At 43.6% G+C, this 23,906-nt stretch overlaps 1 protein-coding gene across 1 annotated transcript in view; it reads left to right on the top strand.

Moving 5' to 3' along the window:
• Positions 1-23,906, top strand: part of ANK2 (ankyrin 2) — a 711,894-nt gene that overhangs the window by 43,517 nt on the left and 644,471 nt on the right. The gene's annotated exons all lie outside the window — the stretch shown is intronic.

Below are 23,906 nucleotides of genomic sequence, written 5' to 3'. Positions count from 1 at the left end.
CCTCCATTACAACACAATGCACTCCTCTTACCTTGTGCTGCTGCTGGGAAGAAGCTAGGGGACGGAGCTGGGCAGAAAGTGCAGGGTCTGGAGGAAGCCTAAAAGAGGGCTGAGACCGGGGGAGGCAGAGACAAGGGGGTGCTGCAGCTGCACAGAGACATGCAGGATCTGTAGAAGGGGTTTTGTCCTCCTTTCTGCTTTCAAATTCAAAAGTGCTCATTTTAAAGCCTAATATGCAAGTTATTGTCGGAAAACGGGTTTGAGAACCCGGGTCTTGCCCCAGGGAACATGTATCAATGGAAAAAAAAGTTTTAAAAACGGTTGTTTTTTCTGGAGCAGTGATTTTAATGATGCTTAACCACTTCCCGCCCAGTCAATGGAAAATTTACGTCCGGGAAGTGGTTACACAATCCTGACTGGACGTCCCGCAGCGCGGCGATCGGTAATGCGGGGTGTCAGTCTGATCTCCGATCTCGGTAAAGAGCCTCTGGTGGAGGCTCTTTACCACGTGATCAGCCGTGTCCAATCACGGCTGATCACGATGTAAACAGGAAGAGCCGTTGATCGCTCTTCCTCACTCGCGTCTGACAGACTTGAGTAGAGGAGAGCCGATTGGCGGCTCTCCTGACAGGGGGGTTCGCGCTGATTGCTTATCAGCGCAGCCCCCCCTCGGAGCGCCACACTGGACCACCAAGGAAGCCCACACTGGACCACCAAGGAAGGGCAAAAAAAAAGGGGGCAATAAAAAAAACCAGTAAAAAAAAAAAAAAAGGACAGTAAAAAAAAAGATGCCAATCAGTGCCCACAAATGGGCACTGACTGGCAACATGGATGCATCAGTGCCACCCCACAGTGTCCATCAGTGCCACCCCACAGTGACCATCAGTGCCACCCCACAGTGCCCATCCATGCCCAGTGCCCACCTATCAGTGCCCATATGTGCCACCCATAAGTACCCATCAGTGCCACCCATAAGTGCCGCCCATGAGTGCCCAGTGCCGCAAATGAGTGCCCATCAGTGCCGCCCATGAGTGCCCATCACTGCCGCCCATGAGTGCCCATCAGTGCCGCCCATGAGTGCCCATCAGTGCCACCTATGAGTGCCCATCAGTGTCGCCTATGAGTGCCCATCAGTGCCGCATACCAGCGCCGCCAATCAGTGCCCATCAGTGCCACCTAATCGGTGCCCATCAGTACTACCTCATCGATGTCCATCAGTGTCATCTCATCGGTGCCCATCAGTGCCGCCATATCAGTGCCCGTAATTGAAAGAGAAAACTTACTTATTTACAAAAAAATTAACAGAAAAAAAAACATAATTTTTTTCGAAATTTTCAGTCTTTTTTTTAGTTGTTGCGCAAAAAAAATCGCAGAGGTGATCAAATACCACCAAAAGAAAGCTCTATTTGTGGGGAAAAAAGGACGCCAATTTTGTTTGGGTACAGTGTAGCATGACCGCGCAATTGCCATTCAAAGTGCCTTGAGCGGGAAGGTGCGTAAGTGCCTGGTATGGAAGTGGTTAAAGAGAAAAAAAAAATGAAAAATTCCTTTAAATATCGTACTTGCTGGGTGTCTATAGTATGCCTGTGAAGTGGCACGTGTTTAGAACTGTCCCTGCACAAAATGAGATTACTATAAAAAAAAGTAATTTAAAACCGCTTGCGGCTTAAATGTAATGTTTGGTCCCTGCAATATGGATGAAAATCATTGAGAAAAATAGCATGGGTTTCCCCCAACTCCCCCCAAGTCATTACAAGCCCCTTTGGCCCTATATACTTTGAACAGCAGTATATAGGCAGTGCAAACAAGACAAGGACTGTAGGTTTGTTGTTAAGTAGAATCTGTTTGTAATTGTGAACTGGTACTTTTGTAAAGTGTAGCTCCAGCCATAAAATCTATTTTTAAGCTTTAGGAGTTGTTTGTAAGTTGGATGTTTGAAAGTAGGGGCCTGCCGTATATACTCTGCATACATTTGGGCCCTAGGTGTTGGTGTTGCCACAACACTGTAAGCCCTCACAGTTAGTCTTGGTGGGCGCTGGAACGCCCTGCTGTGTGAACTATTATATCAGGAACTGTAATTATATGCCATTGTTGAACAGTGGTAGAAAAATTAGGCCTTTGGTGCTGGCGCTGGTGCCACAACACTGTAAGTCCTCACAGTTACTCTTGGTGGGTGCAGGAATGGGACCTGCTGTGAAATATTAGATTAAGAATTGTAATTACATGCCCCTGTTGAACAGGGGCAAAAAAATTGGGCCTTTGTTGGTGGTGGTGGTGGTGCTGGTGCCACAACACTGCAACCCCTCACAGATACTCTAGTTGGAGCGCAGGAATGAGCCCGCTGCAAAGTATTGCATCAAAAATTGTAATTACACGCCCCTGTTAAAAAGGGGCAGAAAAATTGGGCCTTAGGCACTGGTGCTGATGCCACAACACTGCAACCCCTCACAGATACTCTAGTTGGAGCGCAGGAATGAACCTGCTGCAAAGTATTGCATCAAAAACTGTAATTACACACCCCTGTTAAACAGGGGCAGAAAAATTGGGCCTTGGGCACTGGTGCTGGTGCCACAACACTGCAACCCCTCACAGATACTCTAGTTGGAGTGGAGCGCAGGAATGAGCCCGCTGCAAAGTATTGCATCAAAAATTGTAATTACACGCCCCTGTTAAACAGGGACAGAAAAATTGGGCCTTGGGCATTGGTGCTGGTGCCACAACACTGCAACCCCTCACAGATACTCTAGTTCAGTGGTTCTCAACCTGGGGGTCGGGACCCCCTCGGGGGTCAAATGATGATTTGCCTGGGGTCACCAAATCCTGGACTGTTCATGAAGCCCGCACTGCTCTCCCAGACTTTTTGCAACCACCCAGCAGGGCTGTGGCCACCCAGCTGGGCTGTTTCCGAAGCCCACAGTCACCCACTCAGCCTCTTCACAGATGCCCATTCAGTGCACGGCATGGCTGGGGGGCAGAGACTAGAGGTCAGCTAACTGGTGAGGGATGTGAAGTGGGAGGGGCTGGAGGAGACCTCAGATTTCGGCATAGATGAGAGGGATAAAAGGGGAAGAAAGGAGAACAAAGAGAGTGTTACATCCTAAAATGTACCATAAGGGTTTTTAATACTGTATGAGTGGAATGGACTCGGGGAGCGATAAATATCCATGGGTTAGGGGTGCAAATTACTTGTTTTGCCTTGGGTGCTGATCACCCATACTACGAAAATAATTTTACTGTTAGGGGTCCCCACAACTTGGGAAATTTTGTCAAGGGGTCACGACACTAGAAGGTTGAGAACCACTGCTCTAGTTGGAGCGCAGGAATGAGCCGGCTGCAAAGTATTGCAGGGGCAGAAAAATTGGGCCTAATGCCGCGTACACACGATCATTTTTCGGCATGAAAAAAACTTTGTTTTTTCCAACTTCATCATTAAAACGACGTTGCCCACACACCATCATCTTTCAAAAAATGCTCTAGCAAAGCGCAATGACCTACAACACATACAACGGCACTATAAAGGGGAAGTTCCATGCGGATGACACCACCCTTGGGGCTGCTTTAACTGATTTCCTCTTAGTAAAAGACGATTTGCGCTTTTCTGTCTGTTACAGCGTGATGAATGTGCTTACTCCATTACGAATGGTAGTTTTACCAGAATGAGCTCTCCCCTCTCATAACTTGCTTCTGAGCATGCGCAGGTTTTTAACGTCCTTTTAGCCCACACGATAATTTTTTACAACCCGAAAAACAACATCATTTAAAACGTCGTTAAAAAATGCAGCATGTTCGGAAAAAAAAATTGTCATTTTTTAGAACCCGAAAAATGATGTGAAGCCCACACACCATCATTTTAAATTACATTTTTTTTTTAAAGTTTTTTTCATGCCGAAAAATTATCGTGTGTACGCGGCATTAGGCACTGGTGCTGGTGCCCGGAACCAAAAATGTTCTTACAAGCTATCAGCATGATCATTGAGGAGGAAAAGGATAGTCACTCAGCATCAGCATAGGCAGTCTTGAAGGGATCTGACATTTCAAAAAAAATTATTCAGTTACATCAGCATCAGGTGCTTGGAAGCTGGTGGTGATCCAAGCCTGATTCATTTTTATGAAGGTCAGTCGATCGACCGAGTCGGTGGAGAGGCGCACCCTGTGATTGGTTACAAAGCCTCCAGCAGCACTGAATGTGCATTCTGAAGGGACGCTGGATGCAGGACAAGCCAGTAGCTCAATTGCTCTGGCCAGTGATCCATCCTCAAGACCCAATAAGCCAGAGGATTTTCGGTGGGAAAGGTGTCCAAGTCTGATCTTGCCCCTAGGTATTCCCGCACCATGTAAAACAGACGCTAGCGATGGTTGCTGGAACCGGTCATACCTTGGGGCTGCGGACTAAAAAATTGTCTGAACGCATCGCTCAGACGGCCACCTTCTCCACCGCTTCTTCTGTGACTGACCGAAGCCTCAGCAACACGTTGTCCAGGACCAGGATTTTGTAACCTCCCAGTATCTGGGAACGCGTTGCACAGACCTTTCTGTAAGGCCTCCCGAAGATGTTTCATCTTCTGCTCCCTCTGTGCCGGCAAGATAAGGTCCGCAACCTTACTCTTGTAACGTGGATCAAGGAGGGTTGCCAGCCAGCAATGATCCCTCTCCTTGATAGCACGAATACGAGGATCCTTCCGCAGGCTTTGCAGGATCAGGGAGGCCATACAACATAGGTTTGCTGAGGCATTCGGTGCAGAGTCCTCTGGGTCACTGAGGACGACATGATCCGCAGCCACCTCGTCCCAGCCACGTACAAGTCCATGGGTTCCTTGGGACTGTAATTTATCCCTTGAAGACTGCTGCTGATGCTGAGTGCTAGGCTCCACCTCCATGCTGACACAACCCTCCTCCTCGTCCTCTTCCTGTGTTATAGGCAGGCAAACAGGAACACTGTCTGGATAAAGGGGGCCTTGAGAGGTAAGGAAGTCCTCCTCTTCCTCCCTCTGTTCTGCCTCAAGGGCCCTGTCCATTATTCCAAGCAGCGTGTGCTCCAATAGGTGAATAAGAGGGACAGTCTCACTGATGCATGCACTGTCACTGCTCACCATCCTCGTGGCCTCCTTAAATGGTGACAGGACAGTGCATGCATCCCTGATCATGGCCCACTGGCGTGGGGGGAAAAAACAGGCTCCCCTGACCCTGTCCTGCTGCCATATTGGCACAGATACTCATTGATGGCCCTCTTCTGCGTGTGCAGCCGCTGCAGCATGGCCAACGTAGAGTTCCACCTGGTGGGCATGTCACAGATTAGGCAGTTCTTGGGCAGGTTGTATTCCTTTTGGAGGTCTGCCAGCCGAGCACTGGCATTATATGATCGTCGGAAATGCACACAGACTTTCCTGGCCTGCTTCAGGACATCCTGTAAGCCCGGGTACCTGCCCAAGCCACCCTGGCTTTGGCCAATTATGGCTCTCCATTTTTTGTTTGCAAGGTGTGATTGGCCAAGCATGCGGGTCATAGTGCATGCTTGGCCAATCATCAGCCAACAATGCACTGCGATGCCACAGTGAATTATGGGCCGTGACACGCCACTCGAATTTGGCACGATCGGCCCATAACATTTGTTATTCGACGTACGATCGAACATACGATGTTCGAGTCGAACATGGGTTCAACTTGAACACGAAGCTCATCCCTAATCAGGATGGCTCTGTCCTTAACTTACTCAAGATAGACACACAAATCCCAAGGGATTTAGGCATCCATTAGGGGATACCGGCATTCCCAAGATGCCCACCTGGAGTTCATAGAGAACAGCTTTTTATGATCTCCTGCCAGCCTAAATGAATGGCACAGTGCCACCTTCAGATCAGCAAATTTACTTCAGCCCACCAACTGCCTTTGTACCTATTATGTTATTGTGTATTGTCTTTTTCTAAAAACTGTTTATGCATTTCACTACAAGCTATGCAGGATCACTGGAGATATGGATGGACAAGGATCAGCCTAGACAAGAGGAGACACTAATTTTGTTTGAAGATAATTTGTTTACTGGAGTCTTTACAAAAAAACAGATTACTATCAGTAAATAAAATAACAGTTGCATATAATGTCATTGTAATGACAGATCATGTGACTCAATGCTGCTTAATTTTGGGCAGGCCATAGATTATGCAATTTTCTTTCCTGCAACTAGAGGTTGCAGGAAAGAAAATTGCTCAATTTCCCCATCAACACAGTCAGCCTTAATAAGGGAATCCCTCCTGCAGAGCCATTATGTTCTCCCTGCGGGAGCCATGGGGAGCTGTTCCTGCCGGGAGAACACAATGCTTACTGCTAGCGGCTAAAAATGCTGGCAATAGTCGCATGCTAAAAATCGGAGGGTCATTACCTAGGCCCTGAGCCCTTGCCCATTTGCCTTCTCATTGTGCAAGGCCAGACTATCTGCTCTTTTTCTGTTATTTTATTTTATGACCAAGTTACATAGTTAGTCAGGTTGAAAAAAGAAACAAGTCCATCAAGTTCAACCATAAGAAATAAAATAATAATAGTATCGTACAATCACATATACCCAATTCTATACCCACAGTTGATCCAGAGGAAGGCAAAAAAAACAGCAAAGCATGATCCAATTTTCTACAGCAGGGGAAAAAATTCCTTCCTGATCCCCCGAGAGGCAATCGGATATTCCCTGGATCAACTTTACCTATAAATGTCAGTACCCAGTTATATTATGTACATTTAGGAAAGTATCCATGCCTTTCCTAAAGCACTTTACTGAGCTGGCCAGAACCACATCTGCAGGGAGTCTATTCCACATTTTCACAGCTCTTACTGTGAAGAAACCTTTCCATATTTGGAGGTGAAATCTATTTTCCTCTAGACGTAAAGAGTGCCCACTTGTCCTCAGTGTTGACCGTAAAGTGAATAACTCAACTCCAAGTTCACTATACAGTATGGACCGCCTATATAAGAGTGATTAAATTCAGTTCCTCTAATCTTTTCTCATAGCTGAGCTCCTCCAAGCCTCTTATCAGTTTGGTTGCCCTTCTCTGCACTTTCTCCAGTTCTCCGATATCCTTCTTGAGAACTGGAGCCCAAAACTGAACTGCATATTCCAGATAAGGTCTTACTAATGATTTGTACAGGGGCAAAATTATATGTCTCTCTCTGGTGTCCATACCTCTCTTAATACAAGAAAGGACTTTGCTCGCTTTGGAAACCGCAGCTTGGCATTGCATGCCATTATTGAGCTTATGATCTACCAAAACCCCCAGATCCTTCTCCACTACGGATCCCTCCAGTTGTACTCCCCCTAGTATGTATGATGCATGCATATTCTTAGCCCCCAAGTGCATAACTTTACATTTATCAACATTAAACCTCATCTCCCACTTAGTCGCCCAATTAGACAGAGCATTGAGGTCGGCTTGTAAATTGGCGACATCCTGTAAAGACCACTGCATTCCACTGCATACCGGTAGCTTGGTGTCATCTGCAAAGACAGAAATGTTACTTTTGATCTCAGACCCAATATAATTTATAAAGATATTAAAAAATGTAAGGGTCCCAACACTGAACCTTGGGGTACACCACTGATTACCTTAGACCATTCAGAGTAAGAATCATTAACCACGACTCTCTGAATTCTGTCTTTTAGCCAGTTTTCTATCCATTTACAAACTGATATATCCAATCCTGTAGACCTTACCTTACACATGAGCCGTGTGTGGGGAACTTTATCGAACGCTTTTGCAAAATCCAAGTATATCACGTCCACTGCCACACCTCTGTCCAAGGTTTTACTTACCTCTTCATAAAAAGAAATCAGGTTTGTCTGACAACTTCTGTCTTTCATGAATCCATGCTGTCTGTTGCTTAAATAGTTTTTTTTCCAGCAAGAACTCATCTATGTGGTCTTTTATTAATCTCTCCAGTATCTTCCCAGCTATAGAAGTTAAATTAACAGGTCTATAGTATGTATGTCCATGCTCTCTGTTATTTGACATGTATAACTGCTACTTGTGATGATTGTCAACTGTATTTTATACGATAATAAAGGATTGAATTACAAACAAAATCGGACATGAAGAAAAAGAAAAATTCCAAGGCATGGGAGCAAAAGATAGTGTCATTCGTTACAAAAACAAAGGCAGCTTATGTAGCATATCCCTCTATAGCGAACCAGCAGGCTTGGCTACAGAGCCAACAGGTATATTCCTCCCTATCCTTGAGAAAGTCTGATAGAGATGACCCCAACCAATGTATAATCCTATTGCAATTCTGGGAGGTAACACCAGTTGAATTACTGGTGTCAGGTCAATTCCATGTGAAACATAATTTCCTTTCTTTTCTAATGTTTCATCACCTGTGGAAATCATCTAGGGAACTATCCGATCATATGATTATACCCAGTATATGCCTGTTTGGAATAACCCACTCCTCATGACCTGGATAAGCTTGGGGGTTTTGATGCCTGGAAGTGGGCAGTTATTACTTATTAACACAAACTATATGATGGGCATGTATTAAAAAAATATCCTAACAGACATACCATATCTCATCCAAAATGTTTTCTCAATAATATCAGCTCCGACATGCTTTACAATACCAGGCTGCCACTATTTCCTTACAGCATAACCCATCCTCTGTTCTTACCATAGCAGTATCTACCGCCTATTCCAAGAAGGGATTAATAGGGGATCTGTATTCTATATTGCAGACAGCTTTTAGTGCCCAGGTACAGATGAGCTGTAGACAAAAATGAGAAGAGGATTTGAATCCACTAGAGGATGACCAGTGGCAGCAGGCTCTAGAGCTTTTTCCTATTGTTTGCCTTTCACTCTCCCAATGCCTGACACAATTGTTTATCTTCCATAACGTTCATTACACACCTCATCGGTTACACTCTTGGGGCAAGCCTGCCTCATAAAATTGCCCATGTTGTGTAGTAAACACAGGTACTTTTATTCATATAATTTGGCGTTGCCCTAAGCGCCACTGATACTGGATGGATAAATTTAAGATACTCAACAGTATATGTTCTGTCCAAGTCCATCTTGATCCTAAACTATCTGTTTTGGTCATTATTCCAGAAGAAGGTTTGCCAGCTGAGTACAACTAGCTTTGGACTAGGGCATTGTATATATCCAATAAAATAATTTTACAAAATGGCTCTCCCCCTCCCACAACTTCAATGTTGTGAAGCGGTTAATTCAAACCTACGAAGGGAATACTAACATACAGACACGGGGGTGTCCCAAAAAATCTGTCAGGGTCTTGGTCCTCTGATTGTCCTTGGCAGAATCAAATTTTGTTTCTATGGATCATTAGCATGTTAGAGAGGTGGCAAAGTTATGCAGCTGGGATTAATGTCTGTATTTCCTGCCAATTGTGAGTAGTGATTGGCTTGGGCATGTTCGGATCGAACCTGCCAGGAAGCTGTCACTGACCACTGCCAATCATAGGCATTGAGGCATTTCACGACTGTCAGCTGCACATACACACGCTGCCTATGATTGGCGGTGTGCAGTGACGGCTTCCTGGCTGGTTTGATCCGATCATACTGAGCCCATTCCTAATTGTTAGAGAGTGGTTATGGTTTTTTTTACCAGTATTAAAATGCACAATGTGTTTTTTTTTCTTTATGTTGTTCTAAAGCGATGTTGTTCATATGCCTATTGTTAAGACTGTATTGACGCTTTGCTTTTCCTCTATCAGAAATGTTTGTAACGTATTTCCAAAAGAAAAATCTTTAATGAAAACTACCTGATATAAAAAAATCTGACATGATGGTTGTACGCAAGTCGATCTATGGATTGACCTGGGTACAATCAGCCTACCCATAAATGGATCGAATCTCGCCTCGTCCGCTGAACTGGTCGAGATTTGATCTATGGCAAGCTTTAAACATTTAGTGTACTTTTATCAGAAAATGCTGTACACAATCTCTATTCTGAGCACCATTATACTATACACTACACACCTTCGTCACATACCTATATGTGGTCTGTCCCAAACAATGGCTTTGTTTACATCTTTTCATGGTTACTCCTTTACCAGTTGGTTGCACCTGTGCATTTTCAGTGTCCCATCTTTACATGGAGGTTAGCCAAGGCTTCTTCTCATCACAAAACAAAGCTGGGGTGAGCAAAAAAAGGTTTAAAAAAAAGTGTATTTATCTTCTTTGCCCCCTTTCCTTGGCCTAAGCTAACCCCCTCCACCCCCAGAGACATTCTTACTTCAATCCAGTGGCTGCAACTCTAGCGACAACACACCCCATAGAAGTCTATAGGACACTACTGTGCAGACGCCTTCAAGACAGTGAAGACGTATGGCATTGGATGTAAATACAATTTTTTTTTCTTTGCACACATGTTAAAATCGAAGTTTTAGGCCTGAAAATCACGTAAAAGCCCCAGATATTATATATTTTTAATAGCATATGTAGCACTACCCCCGAAGGAAGGCCATTACGCCGGGGCGCCGTGATGCGCAGTCACCCTAAAGGTGGGTGCCGCACTCCGAAGAAGAACCCAGACTAATGGCGTCTGCCCCATAAATACCCTCCCCCAGCATGCACAGCGAGGCTCAACCCTCCTGGTTGTCTGCTGGGGAAGAGCACCCAAACCTCGACTCCACTGCTGCCACCCATCGCCCTGGGGTAGGAACTACACCCCAGTAACAATAGACAGCCCACAGCACAGCCAAGCTGAGACAGAGACCAGTTTTAAACATAATAATTGGATCAGAGTCAGTTAACACTCTGATCCCTCTCTAAATTTAACTAGCACCGGTACCTTTTAAGTAACCAGGTGCTACACATAGATCCTGAAAAATAAACAGTTTATCAAAGGCAAAGTTGCAAAGGCAATAATTACACTCAAATTTATTTTAGTGCACAAAAAACACAATAAACACAATATAATACTATTTTTTTTTAAATAAAACATAAAGGATGAGGTTGCAGTAAGAAAATAGATTGAAAAATGCCTAGCATTAAAATTTTGCATGACCATAAAATGGGCAAAAATAAATAAATACAGTTCTCAATAGATGACATTTTAAAAATGTCCAAAACTTTTTTCAGCTTACCATTTTAGAGCTAACAGTGAATAATGTCCTTAAAATTATTGTTCACACTTTGACATGTGTGGCTATACCATTGACATGTGTGGCACATTTATCCCTTTTGTACATTAACCCCCTTGACGCATGAGCTTACACCTGTATAGACATGAGGTCAGGCAAGGGAGCTTTTAAAAACTTTTTTCGATTTTTATTTTTGCTTTCTATTTATTATATTTACTTTAATTATTTAAACTTTTTTCTTTTTTACATAAAGCAGTATTAAATCCCAAAAAACTAATTTACTGCAGCTTAACTAATGTGGTGGGTATATTCATTTGCATTTTTTTAGTGCTTGAATTACTGCCCAAGATCTAATGTTCATGGTGATATCTTACATGTGTAGAAAGATTTCTGTTTGTGTGCGTGTGGGACCTGTGCATGCCTTCTTCTTTGATGGCGCACTTTAAAATAGATTTTGTATTTTTTTTTTTTTTTTTTTACACTGTAGCTTTAATGAGAAATGTAAACAACACATGTGACAGGTACACATGATCCCTCCTCTGCCCTTAAAAAGCATTTGATCACACCAAGATTTATGTGATCATATGCTTTTCATTTTTAAAAATGGTGCAGTTTACTTCTGGGGAAACCTTAAGTGATCTAAGCTCATTGCTGCCGAGTTCCAAAATCATAGAGCCAACCAAAGCCTTCTGGTCTTTGTTCACCTCTATAATCAGCACTGGCTGGGCAATTGGGTGTCCTGGTGGGACAGTACAACCTGATGAAACCGCAGAAGTTGGGGGGTTCCCCTCCCACTGTTTGTAAAAGCAATCCAGCGGCTAGTTAGCCACTAGGATTGCTGCAGGCATCATCCTGGTATAACCACTTTAAATTTAGCGACGAACAGCTAAGTCGCTAGTTGGCAAGTAGTTAAAAATTAAGCTCTAATACCTGTTAAAAAAAAAGAAAGAAAAAAAAATGCAAGCTCATTGCCACACTCTCTGCACCTCACTTCTCTCCATAGACTGCAGTATGTTTTTGCAGCAGTTCTGCAGCCTAGTGATTAACAGATGCAGAAAACAGGGAAAACACTCTAAAAACAGCCACTAATTAGTGACATGCATCGATTTAGCCATAATATTAACCCCCAGCAATCCCCTGTATTTTTTTTGTATATTTAACTTATTCAAGTCCAGTTTTGAAAGAAAGAAACATCAGATGTTTATTTTAAAAAAAACTATTATATCATAATTAGGATAATTAGGTACATTTTCTCAAGCTGCTGAATAGTTTGGGAATTGCTTAAACAAGTGTGACAGCACAGAAGTAGTGCACAGAACTGGAGATCTCCTATGATATGATCCTGGAGAGTTTGATGTAAATACATGTTGTCAGGCCTCCTCGTACTGAGGCTTCAGTAACCATGTGTACAGTCATGTTGTATTTGCTGCCCCCAGCACTAATCTTGTTTTGTCCTCCTCCCCTTGTGTTCTTTACTGCTGCCTCTTATTACTAGGATTTTACAACAGAAGCTGATGTTTTGTATGTGAGGGGATACTAAGAGAAATTCCAGAAGCCCTCATTTGTTTTCCACTGGAACCTTATTTTCTAGTAACAAACACATCATAAAATACAACAAGGGACACAAAACCAAGGCACAGACAACACAAGATGGAGAGGTAATCAACAACAACAAAATACACTGAAGCATTTAAAAGAACAGCTTGTGTTGGCCATAGTAGCCATTTACATCCCTCTTTCATAAACCTGGCAGCCTAGTTTCAGGCATTATGGTGCAGTTGCTTCCATTAACATATCCAGTAGTCCTGGCACACAGTTCACAAACTAGACAATAGGAATGAGGGAATATGCTTGAGACCAGTGTGCATGCAATGCGTCAAAAAACATCATAAATTGAAAAAATTGCAAACCTAAACCTGAACCTCATGGCAATCTATGTAGGGTTGCCACCTGTCTGGACAGTCCAGGTTTTAAATCATGTGTCCAGGTTTCAGACGGACTGAAACCTGGACACATTATTCAGAACGGGCTGTGGCTCCCCAAGTAACCAAGATAGTCACACACAAATCTGTTGCCGTCCAGGAGCTGTGGGTGTCTGTCTGGGGGGCAGGTTCGGCATCACTGGGGGGCAGGGTGATGATGTCAGCAAGATTTGGTCACACCCACGTTCTGCGGCACGCTCGGTGCACCGCATTACTACTCTCTGCGGGGCACCCAAAGATGTCCCAGGCTGTTAAAGTGTTCAAGTTTGGCTTGAAGAAAAGGTGGCAACCCTAAATCTATGGTGGTTGGCATTTTCAAGGATAATAGGCAAAGGATTTTCAAACAAAGGGCATGGGGAGCAGGGCACTGCCCAGGGGGTATATGCACCAAAGCAAAATAAAATCTAAAAAATACAGTTTACCAGAGAGTCCTCTTTTTTTAATGTAGAGTTCAACACTGGAAAAACATTAGTCCTTTAAATTACATGCTTGGGAGATGTTTTAAGCTGTATGCGATGTTTCAGAACAGTACTATTATCACAGACATAACATAATTTCTTGTGTAATATATTGTATTTCATTTTACATTATTGCTTGTCTTTAATATAGGGGCTGCAGCACTCCAATTTGAATAATACCTAGGAAGAAAATAGCCTTTTCTGTAGTTTTGGATGTGCCCTCCCAGAAAGGCGTGAGTTGATCAGTGAGAGTAGCCGCAACAGATCAAAAGCTATAATAAACTCCTAAATTTTTTTAAAATAAAGTGTAGTTTGACCAATGGAACAGCAGTTTGGTATTGTTTTAAAAATGTTATAAAATGTCAAAACAGAGTGCACCAAAATTCTTCAAAACCACAACCCCACATTTTCTAAACCCTGGCATCCCTGTATCCCTAAATATTCCACAAATATTTAATATATGGACTTCAGGTATATGTTTGATAGAAGTTAGCTAGCATGAGGAAAGTATACAAGCATGTGAATTGGGAGCAGTTTAAAAAAATCTCTGCAGTTTAGACTTCTACTGGTAATAGAACCATTGGGGCCTTTGCCTGCCATATATAAACATGGCAAAAAACAAATAAATAGCAATTTGGGTACCATACCTCTATGATACTGGTTAGTGGCAAATGACCAGCACTCAGTATTGGGAACTAGTTTATCAGGATAAGTTGAAGGTCCTGCTCTTTTTGCACCCCCTTCCTGCTGAAGAACCCAAGATGGCCTACCCCTCAGCCTGGACCTACCAACACTCCTCTTTTTTTCTAATTTTCCACGCTCTCCCCCTACACAGGATTCACCATCTGCATCCCCTGCATCATCTCCAGGCTCAAGTGATAGGGAGGGAAGTCTCACAATAGGTTTGAGAGGCTTACTTTACTGCACATTAACCACTTAAAGGAGTTGTAAAGGAAAACTTTTTTTTGCCTAAAATTAATGTCTGCAAGGTAGACAGACAGAATAGTGTAATGATTTTGTTAAAAAACGAATAAATACCTATTAAATTCCTTCATCTATATCACCTCCGACATTCTAGTTTCTGTTCTCTCATTCACTTCCTGGTTTGCATCGCTCGTTCATGTAAGAACTACATTGCTCAGTATGAATTGCGGCACGTCCAGTAATTCACACCTCCTTGAAGTCTCTAACACGTAGAGAGCATCCTGACACACAGATGTAGTTCCCAGGAGGGGGTGAGCACGTTACTGACCACCGCAGTAAAGCCTCCCTTCCCGGTGGTCAGTAAAATCAGACAAGCAGGAAGTGAACAGAACAGAGAAGAAATAGAGCAACTTCTGAGCAAAAACGAACAACGAGGAAGTGAAAAGAGGAATGTCTCCAGGTAAAGGATGCTTATTATAAAAAAAATCTTTTTCCTTTACAACCCCTTTAAGACCCGGACCTTTATGCAGGTAAAGGACCTGGCCAGTTTTTGCGATTCGGCACTGCGTCGCTTTAACTGACAATTGCGCGGTCATGCGACGTGTCTCCCAAACAAAATTGGCGTTCTTTTTTTCCCTCAAATAGAGCTTTCTTTCGGTGGTATTTGATCACCTCTGCGGTTTTTATTTTTTGCGCTATAAACAAAAACAGAGCGACAATTTAGAAAAAAATTCAATATTGTTTACTTTTTGCTATAATAAATATCCCCTAAAAATATATAAAAAACTTTTTTTTCCCTCAGTTTAGGCCGATACGTATTCTTTTACCTATTTTTGGTAAAAAAAAAATCGCAATAGGCGTTTATCGATTGGTTTGCGCGAAATTTATAGCATATACAAAATAGGGGATAGTTTTATTGCATTTTTAATATTTATTTTTTTTCACTACTAATGGCGGCGATCAGCGATTTTTTTCGTGACTGCAACATTATGGCGGACACTTCGGACAATTTTGACACATTTTTGGGACCATTGTAATTTTCACAGCAAAAAAAAAGCTATAAAAATGCATTGTTTACTGTGAAAATGTCAATTTCAGTTTGGGAGTTAACCACTAGGGGGCGCTTAAGGGGTTAATTGTGACCTCATATGTGTTTCTAACTGTAGGGGGCGGGGCTGGACGTGTGTCATTGATCGCCTTTCCCTATATCAGGGAACAGACGATCAATGACAGTGCCACAGTGAAGAAGGGGGAAGCTGTGTTTACACACAGCTCTCTCGGTTCTTCAGCTCCGGGGACCGATCGCGGGACTCCGGCAGCGATCGTGTCTGTGGGTCCCGCGGCCGCGGTCACGGAGCTTCGGACTGGGTCATGGGCACGCAACCCACGGCTGGGCACTTAAAGAGGACGTACAGCTGCTCCCATTCCATGCTGGTGGAGTTGGTCCCTTTTGGACAGTCTATGGCCTGTGCAGGTAGGGCCTACATGACCACAGACATGTGGTCCGTCAAGCATCAGAAGAAGTGCTACATCTCCTTATTCATTTATACAGAATAGAGTGATTCAGGTAAATACCACAATATCACCATTACAATATGCTGTTGATCATAATAAATAAGTATTTTTTGGCTGTGATCATCAACTTCATTTAGTGGCCATAATGCAGTACTTTCTTAACCACTTAAGGGGTTGTAAAGGTTTTTTTTTTTTTCATAATAAGCATCCTTTACCTGCAGACATTCCTCTTTTCACTTCCCTTATTGTTCGTGTAGCGCTACCCCCGCAGGAGCCGCTGATTTGTTTTTAGGATCGGCATATTGGGTTACCTTAATGTGGGGTGAGGGTGCAGTTGAAGAACAAAGCAGTGAGCGAAAGTCCAGACAGTGAATAAAGAGTTTTCAATGCTTTTTGGAGTGGATAAAGTGCCCCCGGACAGACCCCTCTCACAAGCCTGGCAGCCAAAGTGTCACTTAGGATTTTCTGGGAGGAACAGATCTCTCTCACGGATCTGACTCTAGGGCCTCTGCCACAGGCCAATTACTTTTAGGTGAGCTAAACCTCCGACCATGGGGCCTCCACCTCCGCGGTGATCTCTACCGAACAATGATTTACATGGTACTCTTTCGGAGGGCCGACCGTCGGGAGGATGTTAAATAGAAATGCCCGGCATTCACGACACCGGGCAAAGGGTAAGAGGAGAACAGTCAACTTCTGGCACTGGTGGCAGGCCAGGCCCAACATTTCTGTCCCCTCATGGGACAATAGCGCAAACTGCCCTCGGGTGGTCAGCCGTATGCCTGTGTCCGTCACGGACTCCACACGAGACAATCGCGGAGGGTGTCCCGGGTGCGGTCATCGGGCGTCTTAGTGAATCAAGAGCAACAAGTTTTTTTGCTTCAGCAGAGGCCTCTGACATCTCCGATAATGATCCGTTCTGGTCGAAGGAAATGATGGTTCTGCTAGTTTGGCGCGCTAGTGGGCGTTCCTGTCCCTTGCTTGGCGCAAAATCCCCATGCATGTTTCACGCAGGGGAGGGTGACTCCTCCCACCTGGAAGAACTTGTCCGGACACGTTGCAGGCGCGTGCTATGCCACACATACGCCCAAGCTCAGCGATGCAAAGTTAACTCCCTCGCTGCCGGACAGTGCTAGTACACAACACCGGACACTCTTCGCTCTTTAGTAAATAATCACCCACTTCTGTTGTTGCCACTGGTAACAGCCGAATCCGGGACGAGCCCCCACGTGTAGCGCTACCCCCGCAGGAGCCGCTGATTTGTTTTTGGGATCGGCATATTGAGTTACCTTAATGTGGCGTGAGGGTGCAGTTGAAGAACAAAGCAGTAAGCGATAGTCCAGACAGTGAATAAAGAGTTTTCAATGCTTTATTCCAGGCCAAACACAGCCAACATCAACATTAAGTGGGAAGAGCAGGTTGATGAAGAAGAAAGAGGGACCTTGCAGTGTCAGGGCCAGATATTAATTGAGCAGTACTTGCTCAATATAGTACCAACTGGTATTCGTCGCCACGCTAGTTGGAGTGGGTAAAGTGCCCCTGGACAGACCCCTCTCACAAGCCTGGCAGTCGAAGTGTCACTTAGGATTTTCTGGGAGGAACAAATCTCTCTCACGGATCTGACTCTAGGGCCTCTGCCACAGGCCAATTACTTTTAGGTGAGCTAGATGAATAGATTGAGTGAATCCTCCCAGTAGGTTTGTAGCATAGGTCACCGGATGACAGCAGCACGTTCCTGTCACCATTCCGGTCACCAGATCCCCGATTGGTTCGCTCAAGCCCTGTTGGACAACCTGCCTCCGGGTTCCCCTCAAGCCGACTCCCCAATCGAACGACACCCAGCCTGGGATCCTTTCAATAGAACTGTGAACCCAGTAAGTCACTGGTGTCCCTTTTTACCTCAGGATGAGGGTTTATGTAGACTGCAATTCTGGCCTGGTGGGCCTCGCTGGCGGGGTCCATAGATGCGCGCACCCTGAAGGTGGATGCCGCACCTGAAACTGGGACCCCGCGAAAACTTGGTTAGCACATGACACCTGTCACAGATATACCCCTCCCCAGCATGCCTTGCGAGGGAGAAACTTCTCTGATTGGCTGCTGGGGAGAGTTGCTCTGCCAGAACCCCTCTGGTGCCACCTGCTGGCCAGGGATGGTATTGCATCCCTGGAGCACAGACTGACCCAGTGTACGTTTCTGGAGTGACAGAAGTCCCAATTTTAACAAATTCAGAACAGGAGCAAAGTAACTCTCCCATTCCCCACTAACTTTAGCGTAGCGCCCATACTGAAAGTAAGGGGGCGCTACATTCATTTTTGCTCAGAAGTTGCTCTATTTTGTGCCTTATTTCTAGTAAAAAAAATAAAATATTAAAAAAAAATTCTGTCCCCTATTTTGTAGGCGCTATAACCTTTGCGCAAACCAGTCGCTTATTGCGATTTTATTTTATTTTTTACCAAAAATATGTAGAAGAATACGTATCGGCCTAAACTGAGAAAAAAAATGTGTTTTTCTTTTTTTAGATTGGGATATTTATTATAGCAACAAGTAAAAAATATTGTATTTTTTTTAAAATTGTCGCTCTTTTTTGTTTATAGCGCAAAAAATAAAAACCGCACAGGCGATCAAATACCACCAAAAGAAAGCTCTATTTGTGGGGAAAAAAGGACGTCAATTTTGTTTGGGAGCCACGTAGCACGACCGCGCAATTGTTAGTTAAAACGACGCAGTGCCGAAAGCTGAAATTTCACCTGGGCAGGAGGGGGGTATATGTGCTGTGAGGGGTGTGTCTCGGTAGCGGGGTGTGTGACCCCTTGGATGGGTTCACCACACACTGAATTTATACAGACTGGCAGTCATAGACGGTTGAAAACAAAGTTTCTGGTTTATTTTTCCATCTTGCTGGAAAACAATTGCAAGCATCCAAACAGCATAAACAAAATCAAACATAAAGTAAATCCTAGCCACTCTGGGCGTCTACCTTCCACACAGGAACCTATCAATGAAGTCTAACACAGCCTACTGCTGAGTAGACAGTGCTGGTTATACAGCACAACACAATAGTCTTTGGACTTTTTATCACACAGAAAAGTCAATGTTCTCCTCACCTCTCCAGGAGACCTTCAGCACTGGGCTTTTTCACACAGAAAGCCTCAGCATGCAGCTCATTAGTGGTTATCCTCTGGGCTACTTTATAGAGGCCTTTAATTGCCTCACTCTGAACCGCTGGAGTCTTCCAACGGCCCTTAGCCTTCCTGGCTATTTCTGGCAGCCAACACCTAATAATAATTGGTGTATTGTCTAACAAGGCAGAAATGTATGTCCCGACTGTGACAACACCCACAGATTTACCTGACTTCCTGTCACAGTGCCCAGTAAGCAAGTGGTTAAAAAAATACCTACACAAATTAAACTTTAACCCCTTCCCGACCGCCGCATGTACATATACGTCGGCAGAATGGCACGTACAGGCACATTGGCGTACCTGTACGTCCCTGCCTTCTAGCGGGTGGGGGGTCCGATTGGGACCCCCCCCCCGCTACACGCGGCGGTCGGGTTCCCTCGGGGAGCGATCCGGGACGACGGCGCGGCTATTTGTTTATAGCCGCTCCGTCGCGATCGCTCCCCGGAGCTGAAGAACGGGGAGAGCCGTATGTAAACACGGCTTCCCCGTGCTTCACTATGGCGCTGCATCGATCGAGTGATCCCCTTTATAGGGGAGACTCGATCGATGACGTCATTCCTACAGCCACACCCCCCTACAGTTGTAAACACACACTAAGGCCCCTTTCACATTGAGGAGTTTTTCAGGCGGTAAAGCGCTAAAAATAGCGCTGCTATCCCGCCTGAAAAACTCCTGCACTGCAGACTCAATGTGAAAGCCCGAGGGCTTTCACACTGAGGCGATGCGCTGGCGGGAGACAAAAAAATCTCCTGTCAGCAGCATCTTTGGAGCGGTGAGAGGAGCGGCATGTATACCGCTCCTTCCCATTGAAAACAATGGGAACCGCGGCAATACCGCCCGCAATGCGCCTCTATAGAGGCGCATTGCGGGCGATATTAACTCTTTATCGGCCGCTAGCGGGGGTTAATACCGCACCGCTAGCGGCTGATACCCGCGGCAATTCCGGCGGTATAGCGCCGCTATTTTTAGCGGCGTTATACCGCCACCGCAGCTCCCGCCCCAGTCTGAAAGGGGCCTTAGTGTACACTAAATCCTACAGCGCCACCTGTGGTTAACTCCCAAACTGCAACTGTCATTTTCACAATAAAGAATGCAATTTAAATGCATTTTTTGCTGTGAAAATGACAATGGTCCCAAAAATGTGTCAAAATTGTCCGAAGTGTCCGCCATAATGTCGCAGTCACGAAAAAAATCGCTGATCGCCGCCATTAGTAGTAAAAAAAAAAAAAAATAATAAAAATGCAATAAAACTATCCCCTATTTTGTAAACGCTATACATTTTGCGCAAACCAATCGTTAAACGCTTATTGCGATTTTTTTTACCAAAACTAGGTAGAAGAATACGTATCGGCCTAAACTGAGGGAACATTTTTTTTTATATATATGTTTTTGGGGGATATTTATTATAGCAAAAAGTAAAAATATTGCATTTTTTTCAAAATTGTCGCTCTATTTTTGTTTATAGCGCAAAAAATAAAAACCGCAGAGGTGATCAAATACCACCAAAAGAAAGCTCTATTTGTGGGAAAAAAAAGGACGCCAATTTTGTTTGGGAGCCACGTCGCACGACCGCGCAATTGTCTGTTAAAGCGACGCAGTCCCGAACTGTGAAAACACCTTGGGTCTTTAGGCAGCATATTGGTCCGGTCCTTAAGTGGTTAAGAATAGCAGCATGAATTTAAAAATGAAATAGGTTTCTATATTTATAACAAAAGCATTTTAAAATTAGGCATTTAACAAATTTTTTTTATTTTTGTTGTTGTGTGTAGCTTTGTATCACTAACATGGTAAATGTAGAGTAACCAGACATTATATTCAGCAAAAACACACATTAAATAATCCTAATTTTATAATTAATACATGTATATTTATCCACAGAAAGTATTTCCATGGAATGTAAAATGTTTCTCTGTACATAATGTATACCCATGTGTATATTAAAAGCATGACGGCTTACTTATTATACCCAAGGCTAGGGATTGGAGAAAGGTGTCCTTGGCGACCTGTGCCCTTGTGTATACTTCTGTCTAATGTACATGCTTTAGTAGGAGTATTGTTCATTTCATCCACAGTTTAAAGGAGGAGGCATTGCAATAAAATTCTGACTTTTTTTATGCATACTTTTTATATTTACTTCTTTGGACAGACAAAACAAACCTGGACAATTCTAATAGTGCAGGTGATGACAAAATGCATTCACATTCAGTGAAAACAACTGAAAATTAGACCCAGGGTAGATCCAAACAGAGAGCCAGCTGAATTTATGCATAAATTATACAAAAATATTGTCTTCCCAGCTTGACTTTTACAGATGTGATTATAGCAGCCTCCCTTTCACCATCTCTTGGGGTAAACAGCCTTAACCTCCCTGGCGGTATGATTATGTCTGGAATTTTGTACCAAAAGCGGTACAATTATTTTGCATGGAAATTTGGCGTTTTATATAGTAGGCCTGTAATCCTTAGGAATAACTCACTTAAATCTGTCCAAACAAGAGTCTAGTAGACATCCCGGGTATGATAAAGTTTGAAACACAAAATCATAAATTATAATATAATAAATAACTATAAATAATTATAACAAATAATAATATAATTATAATAAAAATGATTCAATAATGTAATCAAATCAAAATCCATGCCATTATTAAGCACTAGCTCAGTGAGAAACGTGTCGGCTGTTCCTTTGCTGTGACCTTGTGAAGTGATGCATTTGCTGTTCGTTTGAATAAAAAGACAACCTTTTTGGTTATTGGAGTGCGGCTATCCATTTCCTCTCTTCGTATCTAATGCATGGTCAGTGCATTGCCAGCACCCACGGTATCCTGAGTCAGTCTACTCCACATAGCGACCCACCTGGAGCGGTGATCCCTTTTTTTTCCCCCTTTTTTTTTCTCTAATCAAATCAAAATCACTGAAATTTGCTCAGTTGCAGAATTGTCGCTGTCATTACTTTTATTTTTTTATGACGAATTTCCCCACAAATCGCTATCGCTCAATTCTGCAAGTGATTATAATTTATTATCGCTGTTTTCTAGCCGCTCTAAAATCACTTTTGACATAAAGGGACACTTTTGGTTGCTATGGACAATCTACAGTTTGCAGGCAGAAAGAACAGTTTTTATTTTATAAAAGTACATGTAGGGCACTGGGCAGACCACTAGGGACAAAGGGGGTGTGTATTTTTTACATACAGTACTGTAATCTATAAGATTACAGTATACTGTATGTAAGGTGTTTATTTACGTTTTTGAATTTGGCATCGTTCTCCGCCCCGTGCGTCGTAACGTCACAGGGAACGAAGATCGGCGGCACACGGGGCACTGTGTGAATCGAGCAAGGACGCCGCTTGCTCACACAGCGGGGATGCATCGCAGGATCCAGGGACAAGGTAAGTAACTTGTGCCTGTGGATGCTGCGAGGCGGCCCCGAGACTGGCTTGGGGATACCGCTTTTGGTATAAAAAATTCACCCCGAGCCAGACTCGGGATTACCGCTAAGGAGGTTAAAGTGGATGTAAACCCTGATGTCTTGCCACAAAGAGTTAATCAAGCTCTGAGCAATCCTTTTTTATTGTTCAGTGAGATAAAACGTACTAACAGAAAAAGAAACCTTGGTCCGTTCCGCCCCCTTGCTGTGAGTGACAGGTCATTTACATATCTCATGCACTAGCCTGGAGACGGGCATTATTTTTTAATTCCCACCCCCAGTCCTTTTCTGAAGTCATGTGGTTACTTTTCTGGATTTTGACTGGATGTTAGTGATCATAGCAGAATTCAGTGTAAGTAATACAGAGGACAAAATGCATGTTGACAAGGGAAGTGTAGAGGTGGGCAGGGAGTCTACTGACATCACGACTCCACCCACCGAGCTCCAGACAACAGACCCACCCACAGAATCTGCAGTTTTTCAGTTCTTTTAACAAACAGACATTTGACAGGTAAGGATACATGCAGGAGACATCTATATCCTTATAGATCAGCACTATGGCAGTAGTTTAGAAAGGATGAGAGTGGGTTTATATCCACTTTAATGGGTTTTTTTTTGGTGCGGGTAGCAATAGTCCACACAACAGTTTTTTTTTAAACTTGCGACAACCAGCTTCTTTGCACTTTACTGCCACACTAATGCTGGCCATACACTATATGAAAAATCAGCCGAACCCATTTTCGAAAAACTAACATTCGGCTGTAGTGCCATCATGTAATGACTGATTAATCGTTCAGTGGACATAAATGAATACATTTTTTGTTTTACATATACCTAGTACAGACAGTTCGGACGGGAAACACATTAACCTTTCAATTTATCGTTCGTTCGGCAGAAAATTACCAAACATGTCCATCGTTTTTTCTGCTCAAAAACATGCCAACGATTTTGTGCCCATTAACTGTCCGAAAAACAAACTGTCTAAATAACCGAATTTCGGCCATCTTTTTGTATGGTGTATGGCAAGCGTAAGAGTCCATTCACACTTGTGCGACTTAATAATTTGATTTCCATTGCGATTACCCTGCGATTTGAATGCGACTTTAGATGAGTGCTGTTTTGGTACGAGTTTGACCAACGTGATTGTATGCGCTCTACAAAGTCGTTAGACATGTGCAGGACGGAAACATTTATTTTGTTTGGTTTCTTTATTTTCTAAAGAATTTACAAATTTTTGAATTTGCTTTGGTTGAAAATTGATCAACGAATTCAAATTCTTAGCTGGTTGTTAAGTAGTGGGCTGGGAAGCCAGCTGTGGCACCCTTAACAACTGATGACTCAT

Source organism: Rana temporaria, chromosome 1 (genome assembly GCF_905171775.1).
Source record: "Rana temporaria chromosome 1, aRanTem1.1, whole genome shotgun sequence".
Lineage (NCBI taxonomy): Eukaryota > Metazoa > Chordata > Amphibia > Anura > Ranidae > Rana > Rana temporaria.
This window is presented reverse-complemented; position numbering and strand designations above follow the sequence as displayed.